The 16,297-nt window shown below is 33.2% G+C and overlaps 1 long non-coding RNA gene across 1 annotated transcript; it reads right to left on the bottom strand.

Annotated features, from left to right (window-relative positions):
* Positions 1–11,229: 11,229 nt before the first annotated feature.
* Positions 11,230–16,254, bottom strand: LOC123524482 (uncharacterized). Its single transcript, XR_006681281.2, has 3 exons — positions 15,969–16,254; positions 14,287–14,396; positions 11,230–13,685 (listed from the first exon to the last, which is right to left on the bottom strand). It is a non-coding gene; the product is annotated as an uncharacterized LOC123524482 (long non-coding RNA).
* Positions 16,255–16,297: the final 43 nt, after the last annotated feature.

The raw sequence follows: 16,297 nt of genomic DNA, 5'->3' as shown, positions 1-16,297 counted from the left end.
GACCAGATGTTTTCAGATTCTCCACACATCTTTGGCATTATAAGTTGACTCTTTGGCAAAATATCAGTTTACCGCAGAAGCTTTTATATGTAAGCTAGTCACAGTTCTTTCTCAACAAGTTTTATTTCAAATAAATGCACTGATCTTTCTCACTTGATGGTTGTTTATCAAATGAATCCACTGTTCTTTCTCCCTATAAGGTTGTTTTTCATATGAATTCACTGTTCTTTCTCCCTATAAGGTTGTATTTCATATGAATTCACTGTTCTTTCTCACTTAAATGTTGTATTTCATATGAATTCACTGTTCTTTCTCACTTTAAGGTTGTATTTTGTATGAATTCTATGTTGTTGTTTTTTCTAACTTTAAGATTGTAATTTGAATGAATTTTACTATAATGTTGAATTCAAACAAAATTAGTGGTTATCTCAATTTTGTATTTTGGTTGTATTTTGTGCTACATGTAGACTAGACAGCCAAAGTGACCTTAATAGAATATCCAAACTATCACAATTTTCACATATTATATAGACTGCCTGAATGTAAGTAATAATGTTGACCAGCAAAGAGGGTTTTTGGTATGTATGTTTAAAAAAGCATGAATAATTCAATAGTTTTATCTTTGTCATAATGATGTAAATAGGTATGTCCAGGTCTTCCATTCATTTGTTTATGTTCATTGAGGTGACAGCATTATCTACATACATTCAGATGGAAGTCGGCTTCCAATCTAGAAAACACAAGTACAGCAGAGTGTATGCACAAGTATGATATAATTTTACACAGATTATAAGTAGATGATACCCTACTACAAAAAGCAAGTCATTTGTTGGTCTTGCTTAAACATGATATCATAGTATGCCCACTATATTAAGATACATGTGTAAGGTAGTTGAGATGATCAAAGTTACTTACTCTATATTATTGTGACACAAATGTCACATTTTATATCTGATTGAAAACAGAGGAGTGACTGCTTTCTATCCATAGATCTAGCCCAACTGGTACTTCCACTATGAAAATGTATTGTGAATATTGGCCTTTAATTGGTATCTGTGAATATTGGCCTTTAATTGGTATCTGTGAATATTGGCCTTTAATTGGTATACAGTCAAACTTCATTCACTCAAACTCTTCAGGACTGTCAAAATTTGAGTTATCAGCAGTTTGAGACATCTAGGAATTTACATTATACAGGGATTTTACTGGGACATGACGGCGAGTTTGAGCAAAGGGTAGTGTCCAAATTATCCGATATCAAGTGAACAAACTATTGGCCTTCGAGCGATATCTGTTGGTCTTTGAGTGGTATCTGAGAATACTGGCCATTGAAATGTATCTCTCTATAGATTTATTGTGAATATTGTGCTAGAGGATATTCTATCTGTAGGGGTATCCTGTGCTGGTCCTTTATTTCTTATCTCCATGAATGACATGAGTCCAAGTGTTACATTCTAAAGTGAAGAGATGAAGAAATTTAGGAAAGTATTGAGATCAGATTAGTATTCTGCTGAATTTTATATTGTATTCCTATACAATTGGCATATTAAATTTCAATATATTCACCTAAATAATAAACACATTTTGCTGTAACACTGTTAACATCAGGGATAAATGTTTTAAAATTATTAAGCAAAACTGAATTTCCTCTAATAAGCTGGTAATTCTAATCAACAAAAAACTTCCCTTTTCGAAAAAGTGGCATAAATTTTCAAAAGCAGATTCAGTTTTCTTTTTCACAGTATCTCGGAATTTCAGCTGTAGATTTGATTAGTTATTTTAAACAAATGAAATTACTGAGATGCTATAAATATACCATTGATATGTGTTATTGTCTTGCGAAATATAGCATTTTATGAATGCTAGGAACTTTCTTAGGCCATTTGTAGTCCATTACCATGATGGTGTTAGTTGTAGGAGATAAAATTTGGGGGACAGACAGGATCCTACTACAACAAATGCCAAAAGCTATATATGACTTCCAGTATAGAGGTCTACATATCTCATTCAAAAGGTTGTGACTTTGTATATAGACTTTTCATCTTTCAATATGTGTTTTGTCTTAAAGTGTGCTGTAATTTTATGTCTTCTTACTTTTTGTACATTTTGATATTTGAAAAGTTTTATGTTTTCAGTCATATATGTATTTGATAGACCATTTACTGTTATTTTTGAGTTAGAGTTATTTTAGTCACAAATATTTTCTTAAGTTGTTGAAGAAAAATGAAAATAAAACTATAGTTTTTGCTTAGAAGTTAAACAAACAATGTAAATATTTAGAAAAAATGATTTGTACAACTTTTAATGCTTTAGAATGGTCATATGTAAAGAGTTATTTTGTTTCTCTCATTATTGTTTGCATTAGAATAAAAGTCTTTAATTTTGTTTTATTTTCTCTGCTACTGTAATTTTATATTTTAAATGAAAGCTGAATAAATGATAGATGAAAGATCTATATGTCTTTATGGCTTATTTCCCCATTTTATGTCCTGTGTTTTTATGCCCCAAAGGGAGGCATATTAGTTTTCAACTGTCCGTCCGTTAGTTTGTTCGTTCGTTTGCCACAATGTTAACCTTTTGCATGAAGGCTCTTTACTCGCGAACCACTGCACCCAGGACCTTCAAACTTAACATGCTGATATTACTTATTGAGTACATGACCCCTACTGACTTTGGGGTCACCAGGTCAAAGGTCAAGGCGCTGCGGGGGCATTTGTCACCATTAGTGACAGCTCTTGTTGTTATTATGATTAAAATACCAAAATTATTATTAGCTTTTTTCTTTTTTGGAGGGTGGGGATTATCATTTTTATGGAGGGAGGGATGGAGGTTTAACATCAAAATTATTTAGTAGTCTTCCTGTAACATAACATGTTCAAAAGTGTCCACAGAAGACATTGAAAACAAAACAATACAATTACTGAAAGTAAAGTCTGCTATATGAATAACTGGTATATAACAAATGCTAAATAAGAAACATAAAACTTAATTCAGATTGCAAAAGGTGGTGTTTCGGTGACATCTCTGATGTTCCACATAGTTTGGGAGCAGTGTGCAGATGCCATACTGTAAAATCATTAATATTCGTTGGGGACTAATTTTCGTGGTTGAGTCAATCCACGAAATTTAATCCCAACAAACAAGTATAATTCCCCTTCACTTTATGTTCAAAAGGTGTAATCCACGAATTCATATGCACACGAAATTGCCGTTTTGACCAAAACCATGAAATTTCATCCCCACGAAATTAAATGATTTCACAGTATATCATGGTTCAAGTCTTTGCCACAATTAATGATACAGTGTCTTTAGAGCAGTGTATAGAGGCCATATGGTTCAAGTCTTTGACACAGTTAATGATACAGTGTCTGGGAGCAGTGTATAGATGCCATATGGTTCAAGTCTTTGGCACAGTTAATGATACAGTGTCTTGAGAGCAGTGTATAGATGCCATATGGTTCAAGTCTTTGACACAGTTAATGATACAGTGTCTGGGAGCAGTGTATAGATGCCATATGGTTCAAGTCTTTGACACAGTTAATGATACAGTGTCTGGGAGCAATGTATAGATGCCATATATCATGGTTCAAGTCTTTGGCACAGTTAATGATACAGTGTCTGGGAGCAGTGTATAGATGCCATATATCATGGTTCAAGTCTTTGGCACAGTTAATGATACAGTGTCTGGGAGCAGTGTATAGATGCCATTTATCATGGTTCAAGTATTTGGCACAGTTAAAGATACAGTGTCTGGGAGCAGGGTATAGATGCCATATGGTTCAAGTCTTTGGCACAGTTAATGATACAGTGTCTGGGAGCAGTGTATAGATGCCATATATCATGGTTCAAGTCTTTGGCACAGTTAATGATACAGAGTCTTGGAGCAGTGTATAGATGCCATATATCATGGTTCAAGTCTTTTGCGCAGTTAATGATACAGTGTCTGGGAGCAGTGTATAGATGCCATATATCATGGTTCAAGTCTTTGGCACAGTTAATGATAGCGTCTGGGAGCAGTGTATAGATGCCACATATCATGGTTCAAGTCTTTGGCACAGTTAATAATACAGTGTCTGGGAGCAGTGTATAGATGCCATATATCATGATACAGTGTCTGGGAGCAATGTATAGGTGCCATATATCATGGTTCAAGTCTTTGGCACAGTTAATGATACAGTGTCTGGGAGCAGTGTATAGATGCCATATATCATGGTTCAAGTCTTTGGCACAGTTAAAGGTACAGAGTCTGGGAGCAGTGTATAGATGCCATATATCATGGTTCAAGTCTTTGGCACAGTTAAAGATACAGTGTCTGGGAGCAGGGTATTGATGCCATATGGTTCAAGTATTTGGCACAGTTAATGATAGTGTCTGGGAGCAGTGTATAGATGCCACATATCAAGGTTCAAGTCTTTGGCACAGTTAATGATACAAAGTCTTGGAGCTGTGTATAGATGCCATATATCATGGTTCAAGTCTTTGACACAGTTAATGATACAGTGTCTGGGAGCAGTGTATAGATGCCATATGGTTCAAGTCTTTGGCACAGTTAATGATAGCATCTGGGAGCAGTGTATAGATGCCACATATCATGGTTCAAGTCTTTGGCACAGTTAATAATACAGTGTCTGGGAGCAGTGTATAGATGCCATATATCATGGTTCAAGTATTTGGCACAGTTAATGATACAGTGTCTGGGAGCAGTGTTTAGATGCCATATATCATGGTTAAAGTCTTTGGTACAGTGTCTGGGAGCAGTGTATAGATGCCACATATCATGGTCCAAATCTTTGGTGCAGTGTCTGGGAGCAGTGTATAGATGCCATATATATATCATGGTTCAAGTATTTGACACAGTTAATGATACAGTCTACAAACCAGCTTGTGTACTTCTATCATGTTTTAACAATCACATAGATATTTGAACGTGTGAATAAGAATTTTATCATGGTTCAAGTATTTGACACAGTTAATGATACAGAGTCTACAAACCAGCTTGTGTATTTCTGTCAAGTTTTAATGAACATGTGAACATGTGAATAAGTATTTTGTCCTGTTACAGTACATCTTTCAACCAGTGGAGTTCCTTCAATACAGTTATATAATGATTTTGATTGGATGAACTAAAGTCAAAGAAATCTGCCTGTCTGCCTATCTGTCTGTCCACAATTCCAATGGTACAGTTCTGTTGGGCCTTTAAATTTCATTTCAGAGAAGATAGCTTAAAGTTGTTTTTCATAATTCTAAAAAGGATTTTGTACATATAGGTTGACATACCACGAATTGACTTCTAAAATAACCTATTTTTATTGTTTTGTATGTATTGGTGATAAAAGCAATAGCAATATACATAAAAATTTCTTAATGCCATTAACGTTGCAAACCTGATTTTAAGCTCAACAGAGCCAAAGGCTCAGGGCGATCTATTCTGATCAGTCACCGTCTGCAGTCACCGTCTGTCGTCCGACGTCCGTAGTCCGTAATTTTTACTTTAAACGACATCTCCTCATAAACCGCTAGGCCAATTTCATCCAAACTTCACAGGAATGTTCCTTGGGTGAAGCTCTACAAAAATTATTCAAAGAATTGAACTCCATGCAGAACTCTGGTTGCCATGGCAACCGAAAGGAAAAACTTTAAAAATCTTCTTCTCAAAAACCAGACGCCCTAGAACTTAGATATTTGGTGTGAAGCATTGCCTATTGGACCTCTACCAAATTTGTTCAAATCATGACCCCGGGGTCAAGATTGACCCCACCCCAGGGGTCACTTGATTTTACATAAGAAAGTCTTAAAAAATCTTCTTCTCAAAAACCAGAAGCCTAGAGCTTAGATATTTGACATGTAGCATTGCCTAGTGGACCTCTACTAAAGTTGTTCAAATCATGACCCCCGGGTCAAAATTGACCCCGCCCCAGGGATCACTTGATTTTACATAGATTTCTATAGGAAAATCTTCAAAAACATTTAAAAAATTAACCAGAAGGCCTAGAGCTTAGATATTTGACATGTAGCATTGCCTAGTGGACCTCTACAAAATTTGTTCAAATTATGACCCCCGGTGTCAAAATTTACCCCAACCCAGGGGTCACTTGATTTTACTTAGGAAAATCTTCAAAAAAAATCTAAAAATAAACCAGAAGGCCTAGAGCTTAGATATTTCACCTGTAGCATTGCCTAGTGGACCTCTACAAAATTTGTTCAAATCATGACCCACAGGATCAAATTGACCCTGCCCCATGGGGTTACTTGATTGTACATAGAAAAATCTTCAACATTTTCTAAAAATAAACCAGAAGGCCTAGAGCTTAGATATTTGACATGTAGCATTGCCTAGTGGACCTCTACAAAATTTGTTCCAATCATGACCCCTGGGGTCAAAATTGACCCCGCCCCAGGGGTCACTTGATTTTACATAGGAAAATTTTCAAAAAAATTCTAAAAATAAACCAGAAGGCCTAGGTCTTAGATATTTGACATGTAGCATTGCCTAGTAGACTTCTACAGAATTTGTTCAAACCATGACCCCCGGGTTCAAATTGACCCCGCCCCATGGGGTTACTTGATTGTACATAGAAAAATCTTTAAAATTTTCTTAAAATAAACCAGAAGGCCTAGAGCTTAGATATTTGACATGTAGCATTACCTAGTAGACTTCTACAAAAAATTTTCAAATCACGACTCCCGGGATCAAATTGACCCCGTCCAATAGGGTTACTTAAATTTTTACATAGAAAAATCTTCAAAATTTTCTAAAAATAAACCAGAAGGCCTAGGGCTTAGATATTTGACAGGTATATTTGACAAATTTTGACCCCACCAGGGTCAAATTGACCCTGCCCCAGGGGTCACCTTATTTTACATAGGAAAATCTTCATAAATTTTTGCTAAAAATAAACCAGAAGGCCTAGATCTTAGATATTTGAATGTATTACATTGCCTAGAAGACTTCTACAAACTTTTTTCAAATCATGACCCCTGGTGTAAAATTGACCCGCCCCATTGGTCATTTGATTTTACATAGGAAAACCTTCAAAAATTTTCTAAAAACAAACCAGAAGGCCTAGAGCTTAGATATTTGACATGTAGCATTGCCTAGTGGACCTCTACAAAATTTGTTCAAATCATGACCCCCAGGGTCAAAATTGACCCCGCCTCAGGGGTCACTTTATTTTACATAGGAAAATCTTCAAAAATTTTCTAAAAATAAACCAGAAGGCCTAGATCTTAGATATTTGACATGTTGCATTACTTAGTAGACTTCTACAAAAAAATTTCAAATCATGACCCCCGGGATCAAACTGACCCCGCCCCATAGGGTTACTTAATTTTTTACATAGAAAAATCTTCAAAATTTTCTAAAAATAAACCAGAAGGCCTAGAGCTTAGATATTTGCATGTAGCATTGCCTAGTGGACCTCTACAAAATTTGTTCAAATCTTGATCCTTCAGGATCAAACTGACCCAGGCCCAGGGGTTACTTGATTGTACATAGGGAAATCTTCATAAATTTGCTAAAAATAAACCAGAAGGCCTAGATCTTAGATATTTGATATGTTACATTGCCTAGTAGACTTCTACAAACTTTGTTCAAATCATGACCCCCGGGGTAAAATTGGCTCTGCCCCAGAGGTTACTTGATTTTACATCAGAAAATCTTCCAAAATATTTCTAAAAATCATCAGTTTGACATTTGAAACATTGTAGGTCATATTACTCAGGTGAGCAATCCAGGGTCATCATGACCCTCTTGTTATAAAAATACCAAAAAAATTGAGTATGTGACCAACTTCATGAAAATTAAAAAAGAGATAAACAATCTAGCAGGTAGATTTTATCATCAAATTTTTGCTATTGTAAGCTGTCCGCCTTTTTTGCATCTCCTTGATACAGTTGCTGACAAATAAGCACTGAAAAGTTTGGAAAATTTGCAAAGGAAAGCTTGTTTTATGGTGTACATGTACTAGTAAATACAGCTATACTATAATTAAAGGGCTTCCATGGTTGTGGTTGCTTACTTGGAATCCCTTGACTCTCATAGTAGTGGATTAGAAAACTCACTTGGGGTGCAGAATTCTTTCAAGTGAGGAAGCTATCGAGCAGGTGAAAGGTCAGTGGTTATTTCTAGATACTGTCATGTCTGAAACAATGCTTGGATGGGCATCTAAGATCTTCTTCCACCAAAAAAATTGGACGGTTGTCATAGGATCTACACTACAGTCCATGACTGTTATGACACATAAATGTAGAACAGTCTAAAAACTGATAAATTCAAACTAACTTTTGAATTTTTTTTTTTAAACACCTACTTGAAATCTGTACTTCTTACCAATGTGCAGTAAGATATAAATAAACAATTGTGAACACTCCAGTTAAAGGTTAAGATTAGATGTGTATTTTAACCGAACTTCAGAGGTCAATTTCTTTAGCTGCTGGGTGAGCTATTAATACAGGTGGATGTTCCTACAACAGTTTTACTGATAATACTCAAACATCTCCAAAACAACTGGTCAGAATTACATGAAACATGGTCTGTAGCATCCCTGGTTCCACTTCACTGCATTTAAAGGTGGCCAGAGTTAAAAATAAATAAATCTCGTATTAACTTCTTTATGGATGTTCATCAAGCTTGTTCAGCAGCAACCTTCAAACAGCTCTAACTTGTCAAGTTTGTGTTGATGGTTCCATTATAGTGGGACACCTCAGCCAAAAATATAATAATAAGCTTAAAAGAACTTCTCATAATTGTTTGATTGATCTTCACCAGTTTGGTCAGTTGCATCTTTTGATGGACCTTTCCCAAAAATTAAAAGGTAAGAGTTGTCTCCCTGTAAGTAATGAGTAAAGCAAACACAGCCAGAGCCACGCAATGCAAATAATAAATATGGCAAAATTACAATTTTTTTGTTGTCACTGGTAAGTTTTTTTATGAGCTTTTCTTTCAATTTTTCTCTTTTAACTGGAAACAGCAAGTGAGACAGGAGCCTATAGTGCTCTCCATTTTAGCCACTCGAACTTGTGCAATTCTGTGCGATTAATGGTAGCACTTCTGTACTGTTTAACAAGAGGCTTTTTCTGTGAAATTTCCAACAAATATGGTAGAATTTATATGAAAAGACCCGTGACTGCACTTGCAACATAGCGTAATTGTGACCATTTCCTTGTACTCAGTGAATTGTTAATGCATGCATATAAACTTAGCCAAAAAAACGATTCCATCGCAGATGGTGATGGATACAATTACAACGCATAACAATGTATACAATTCTATTAATGTACATTTTTTTAAAAAAATTTAACTTAAATGAATTGTACTTTCGTGGTATGTAGGCTATGGTTGTTCCGTCATTTTGACACTATAGGCAGCCATACTAAACCAATGTTTAAGAATCATAAGTTCATATTTTTTAAATTTAATAATACTGTAGTTTATGTTACTTATTCAAAGATTTACGTTATTAAAAAACTTTTTTTGTAATTCATGTTACTTAAATTCTTATTTGATAATTTACTTTACTAAAGAACTTTTTACATATAAAACAACAAACATGGATGTACAATATGTAATGTAATGTAATTAACAGAGCATTGTTCTATCGTATTAATTTGCACAAGATTATTCAAAGTTCAGAAAAAATCACATTCTGAAATGTTTTGTTGAAAATACATTACATAACAATTTGAAAATACAAACAGAAATACATGTACAAAGATTATTTCATTCATATCCTTTCTTTCTTTCCCAAAATATTTCAGAACAATTCCAGTCATTTTAGAATGATGAAGAATGCATTTTTGTTAATAACAATGTTTTAAAGAATAATCTCTCTGTGGGTGTCAGAATGTTCCAGGAATTTTATCTAAGAATATTTCAGTACCTTTACTGGTACTCAATATAATGTTGTCAGTGATTGTATGTTTTGCAGTATCTCAAATGGTATTTAGTCCATTTTTTTCAGGCTTTCTTTGTTTCCAATATTTCAAAATAACTTTATTTTCTTCATTTTAAAATTATTAAGAAATGCAGCTCTTGGTTTTCTCAGGCTCAGCCTTTAACTTGACAACCAATGCAATTTCGTGGATTTTAAATCTAAAAATTTTGTAAAAATTAATATACCATACATACCAGTCAATACTGCATTTATTTCTGGAATACAAAAAGATTTATATGCAACAAGTTTTATTACTCACATGAATTATTGCAAAGATACATTTTATTATTGAAAATATGTGCAAACTGGTATTTTAACTAAACTATATGAAATGGTTATATCAGATGCATGTTTCAAAACATTTTCCTAGTTGATAGAAGAAAAAAAAGTTTCTTCAATTATTTTTTACAGTCAAACTATCACATTGATAACAAGGATTTTATTTTTTTCCTACATATTTTTCCAAATACAATGTAACACATTTAACAGAGTTGTTACAGAAAAAAAGACTGCTCTGTGACTTTCATATTTTTTTTATGTTCTCCAACTACTGGCACAATAGTGCCTACTTTGTCTAGCTCAGTATTTTAGTGGCTACTTATTAATTACTAGACAGTTACTGGAACAGACCCGGAGAGAGAGTAGAAACTACTCGCACCCTAGGAGGCTCCAATTACATGGTAATTGAAGTGATGGCCAGTTTACCAGCATGCAGCCAATAAAAAGCAATAAATCACGTGTAACAGTGTTGATAAGCTTAGGCCAGATTTTCCTTGATGTAGGAATAAACGAATAACATATAAAATGATAGTGTGCTGTTTATAGTGCATGTATGTGCATTTAACTGCATGTCTTTTAAATTTGCCCATTTTCCCCCCAGAAAACTTTATATATGGATATTAGACAAAATTAATCATCATCCACTTTAATAAATTTTGTGCAAAATATTTAAAACCTATGAAATATAATGGGTCCTATCATTAGTATATAATAACTTTCATCAGGAAATTTGATAGTAAGAAGACTATATATGCTATTCAAATTTTCTACATTTGTATGCCTGTTTGCCTGTCTATCAGTCAAATAAGGTAAATCTTGCTGCGACTTTATAAAAACAACATGTTTTATAAATAGATGGCAGTCTGAAGAATATGCTTATCGTTATATTTCATCCATATATTAGGTATCTCTGTCTGTCTGTCATTTATCGAAGATGGAATCTATAATTGGATAAAAGAAACCATTTTCAGATTGGACCAGATGTTGTTTATTATGCATGCCTATGTACCACGTACAGGTTTTCTAAAGTCTTTTCTGCTCTGTTCTATTTTAAAACTCTGCTAAACAGTGGTTTCACCTTACCCAAAAACAAATAATGTAGATATGCACTGCATTTATTCTCTTATAAAGATCGTATACTAAAATGCTCATGTTGAAAGCATCTTAAAAAGCATTTTCCTTGTAAATTATAGAGAAAGTTCAAAAAGAAAAAAGAAAAGAAATAAAGTCAACGCCTTAAATTATCTATACTCTATTCTTGAAACACGTAATAGGAATTTCGGAACGAAAAACATGTCGTACACTGGTTCATGTAAATTGATAAATTACCTCTACTGACATGAATTTGCATTATGTAACAATTATTTTGTTAAAATAACAAAACGAATACACATGTTTGTGGATTCAATTTCGTTAGTTCTGCACATTGAAGGTAAAATATAATCATCAATGTAAAATTTGATAAAACCACTCCGTTTTAGAATTTCAGGACATACTAAGAAAAAGTTGCAAAATATATATATTCTCATGCTTTCATTTTTTACTAGACTGATTTGAATGAATCTGGACCTTAAGCAAGATTTTGTAATTGGAGTTTATAGGAAAATCGCATATTTTGCACTACATTGCAGATTTTATTAAAAATTCTCACAGTTTGTGAAGACATTATTGAAATTGTTTCATTGTAAACATTGTAACAATTGAATTTCATTTTAGAAAGATTGTGACATTGCCATTTAGTAAACACGTGAACATCAGTAACGCATACATAGGCTTTATTCTATGTTATCAAGAACAATGAAGTTACTTCATTACTTTCGGTTTATAAAATTGTGAAGACTAAGATATGAAAAACCATGCTTAAAATTGTTCATTTACATAATTATTCAGATGTAATATATAAATTTCATTCAAACATCACAACAAGAGGGTGATGATGACCCTATACCGCTCACATGTAAAACTTGGCCTTGACCCCACATAAACCAGTTTCGAACTTGGCCTAGAAATAATCAAGATAAACATTCTTACCAAATTTCATGAAAATAAGGTCATGAATATGGCCTCTTGGAGTGTTAACAAGCTTTTCTTTTGATTTGAGCACGTGACCTAGTATTTGACCATACATGGCCAGTGTCACACTTGGTCTAGGAATCATCAAGATAAACATTCTTACCAAATTTCATGAAGATAGGGTCATAAAAATGGCCTCAGGAGACAAGCTTTCCCTTTGATTTGACTTGATGGCCTAGTTTTTGACCCCATATGACCCAGTTTAAATTTGGTTCAGGAATGAAGATAACCTTTCTGACCAAGTGTCATGGAGAAAGGTTGAGGCCTTTAGCTTTTGATCTGGTAAGTTTTAGAAAGGAACCGAGATATTATGCACATACAAGCTGTGTGCAAGTTTGGTTAAAGTTTATTGCAAAATGTGGTCCCTATCGTGTTCACAAGCCAAAATACCGTATATTTGGCCTTTTAAGGGGCAATAACCCTTGAACCCATGATGGGATCTGGCCAAGTTTCGAAAGGAATCGAGATATTCCCAAACCAAAATCGCAAGCTTATTTTTTAGCTTGCGGCAAGCTTGTTGCAAGCTTGCAGATGAAGCTTGCCGCAAGCTCAGAATTGGAACCTCGCAGCAAGCTTGCGCAAGCTTGCAGTTCATTTCATTTTGCAAGCTTGCGCAAGCTTATGCTCATGAACCTTGCTGCAAGCTTAGAATTGGAACCTTGTTGCAAGCTTGCGCAAGCTTGCAGGCCCTTGTATTTGATTTCAATTTGCAAGCTTGCTGTAAGCTTGCCGTAAGCTTGCGCAAGCTTGCAGAAATTGAAAGTTCCTATAAAAAAATTCCTGCAATTAGGTCTGCATATCAAAGAGCATTAAAAGAAAATTAAAACACAATAACAGACAAGTAAAAATATACCCTTAATTTAAAAAAAAATTCAAAATCTAAGAACTGACTATCATTTTTGACTGATACGGATTTATGGACAGACAGAAAAGTGATCACAAATCTAAATGTAAGGTCACTCAATAAAAATGAAACAATAAATGTAAATCAACCTTTTATTTTGATTGTTCTTAAATCAGTCAGCATTTAAACTAATTTAGAACAATAACGATATTATTTACGTCTTTAAATAACTATGTTTTTCAATGCCAAAAGTCTATAATATAACAAAAATGCTTATGAATTTTGAACTAGGTGATGTATAATAGTACAAACAATAGTGTTAAAATGTCAGTTCCACTCTTATTGTAGTATATCAATGTTTTCCACTGATAACCCTAATGATTTTCGCAATTACATCTTCAGTACAGTGTAAAATATGTCATTATTTCATCAACTTCATGTCACTGCTGGTCTAGAAATTTTCTGTTAGTGTTTGCCACCACCAATGTAGATTGCCTCAGTTTTTCACTAACCACCACAAAGCCATCATTTGCCACCATTTGCTTCACTGCTATGACCTGTTGAAATAATGAATCACTAGATATTAAACCATTAAAGCAGTTTCTTCATTAGTATTGTCCATAGTTCATAGTTTCAAAATAAAATTAATATCTTACATGGTATTCAAAGTAGTCCATCTCTATGATACAGGCAACACTGCAGATTTAAGCAAGTAATAACATTACTTGTTGCATTTTCACGAAGCTTTATTTCTCAATTTGATTTCAAATGTTGGTAGAATAAGGTTCCAATGAAGGCAGACAGATATTTTCAATGTTTTGGGTTAGTGATTAAAAGGTTGGACTTATGCATTGCTATTATTGTATAAATAGTAACAAGTTTGATTTCTACCAGTTACCTGCACTGACATCCCAAGTTGTGTTGACTGCCAAATGATTTGTAACTTAATTTGGTACTTTTTAACCATTATATATAATAATATAGGTCTGGACTTGATACAAGGGGGATAATTATAAAACCTGCTATGGGTCCTGCTGGAAATCGACTGATACATTCAGTCATGTTCGGGGAAAATTGTCAATTGACCTAGAATTATGGTAGTGTGTGTACAGTATATAATTACTATAGTAATATATATTATAATGCCAGTATACTTACATGTCTTTGAACTGTTGGATGGAAACTTTGAACACAATACATTGGATCACTAAACATGTCTCAATTCATTCATGTGTGCTGATACTTTATATACACATATGATGCTATACCTGAAAAATAGATGCTATACCTGAAAAATAGATATAATTTAACACTTAGATGTCCATAATTTTTTTGTTTGTTTATTATTGGGTATATGTCAATGATTTAAAATTGAAACTGTACATTGTGATGAATAATGAGGCCAAAAAATGTCTCTGATGCATTCCTCAGTTGCCAGTAATGTTTATAGTTGGAGAAGTTATTTATATATTATGTAATTTAGCATGTAACAATATGTAAAAGGTGTTATACAAGTATAAATAACTGCTCTTTAAACATATTTTGCGTAAGATTATGTAAAATAATTTTTAAATTTTGCCACACATTTAAAATTACAAATTACGAATAATATATGCATTATTCACTGCACCTCGTAATAAAAAAAAGTTACTTGAAGGTAAATAAAATATGCCTTAGCAAATTTTATAATAAAAATGATGTGTATAATTATGTATTAGCCTTTTATTCAATGTCATGGAAAGTTTAATATATTTTCCATAAGTATGATAGGCTAAAATAATCTCCCTGAACATTACAAATATATATGTCAATATTCTGTAAGACTCCTCTAAAGGGAAAACCTAAATCTTTACATTTATGATTTAACCTTGAACATAGAAATTTTATTTACTTGTACATTCCAGTTTATTTTGTTGAAATGGGTAAATATTACACAAAGACTATCATAAGTGAGTGGACTAGACTAGACTAGCCGCAAGACTGATAATAAAGAACTTGTCACAAAATCGAAAAAAATTTGATATTTTAAAATTTGTTATTGTGACAAATGCCAGTCTAATTTACAGATTTTAATATTATCATATGATATTTGACCTTAGATATAGACTGGCTATATTCACAATTCTAAAAATAAAAATTCTAAAAAGATATAATAGTCTTGGACTAGACATGCAATTCCCATTATTAAAGATGCTACTACTTTTTTTTGAAAATTTGAAAATCATATTAATATTGAAAAGAATTAGACTAAGTGATAAATGCAGTTAAAGATATCAGAATTAACAAAAGAAGAAGTATAAAAGTACCTATAAATAACAAAAAGCTGCTTAATATGTGTATTTTTTTGCTAAATTTGCAATATAAATTATCCATAATGTTCAGCTGTTTCAATAAAGGGTATAATGATCTATAATAAAAACTAAATTACCCATAAACATTTCTTTCTGTTAAAAAATAATTTTCATATAATAACAGGTTAAAAACATTGATTTCCTGAATATACTGTGTATTGTAGTCAGCAGACTGGTAGCATTGTTTACTCAGCAGTGCCACCTGTGGAGATAACTCTACTGGCCCTATTTTTTTTTTCTCCATTTGATATTTTCATTTAAAAAGAATATCCAATTTTCCTTCTAATAAATTAAAAGCATGATAAATTAGAAATTGCAGCTGCATAATAGTTGCAGTGGAACAAAATGACATGAAGTAAAAATCATTTGTTGCATTACACAGTGAAAACTAAATCACCTGCTTCCTGTTAGAATCCATTGTTCTAGTTTTAACATTGTTAAAGGTAATCTAGATTACTGTTTGAAAATAAATAAATTTTATGAACTCACCTGGTGCATTCTGTTAATTACTGTTAACTTCCAAGATGAAATAAGCTGCACATAGTAAAATATTTAGGGAAACACTCTCCCAAATATTTACTCTATTCTGCTCTCTGTCAAAGAACTTCCTGTGTAGATTTGAAATTTTGATATTCTTGGGCAAATGTGCCATTTACAGTCAGCTAATGAAGGTAATGATACATCTATGATGTTAAAATATTTTTGTACTAGAGGAAGATTTTATTCCATTCAATCACATACTCATAAATTTTGAAGATTACTCTGATATAAAACAGAAAAAGCTATGGATTACTTTTTGTGGTACATGTACAGCCCCC

This window comes from Mercenaria mercenaria, chromosome 3 (genome assembly GCF_021730395.1).
Source record: "Mercenaria mercenaria strain notata chromosome 3, MADL_Memer_1, whole genome shotgun sequence".
Classification (NCBI taxonomy): domain Eukaryota; kingdom Metazoa; phylum Mollusca; class Bivalvia; order Venerida; family Veneridae; genus Mercenaria; species Mercenaria mercenaria.
This window is presented reverse-complemented; position numbering and strand designations above follow the sequence as displayed.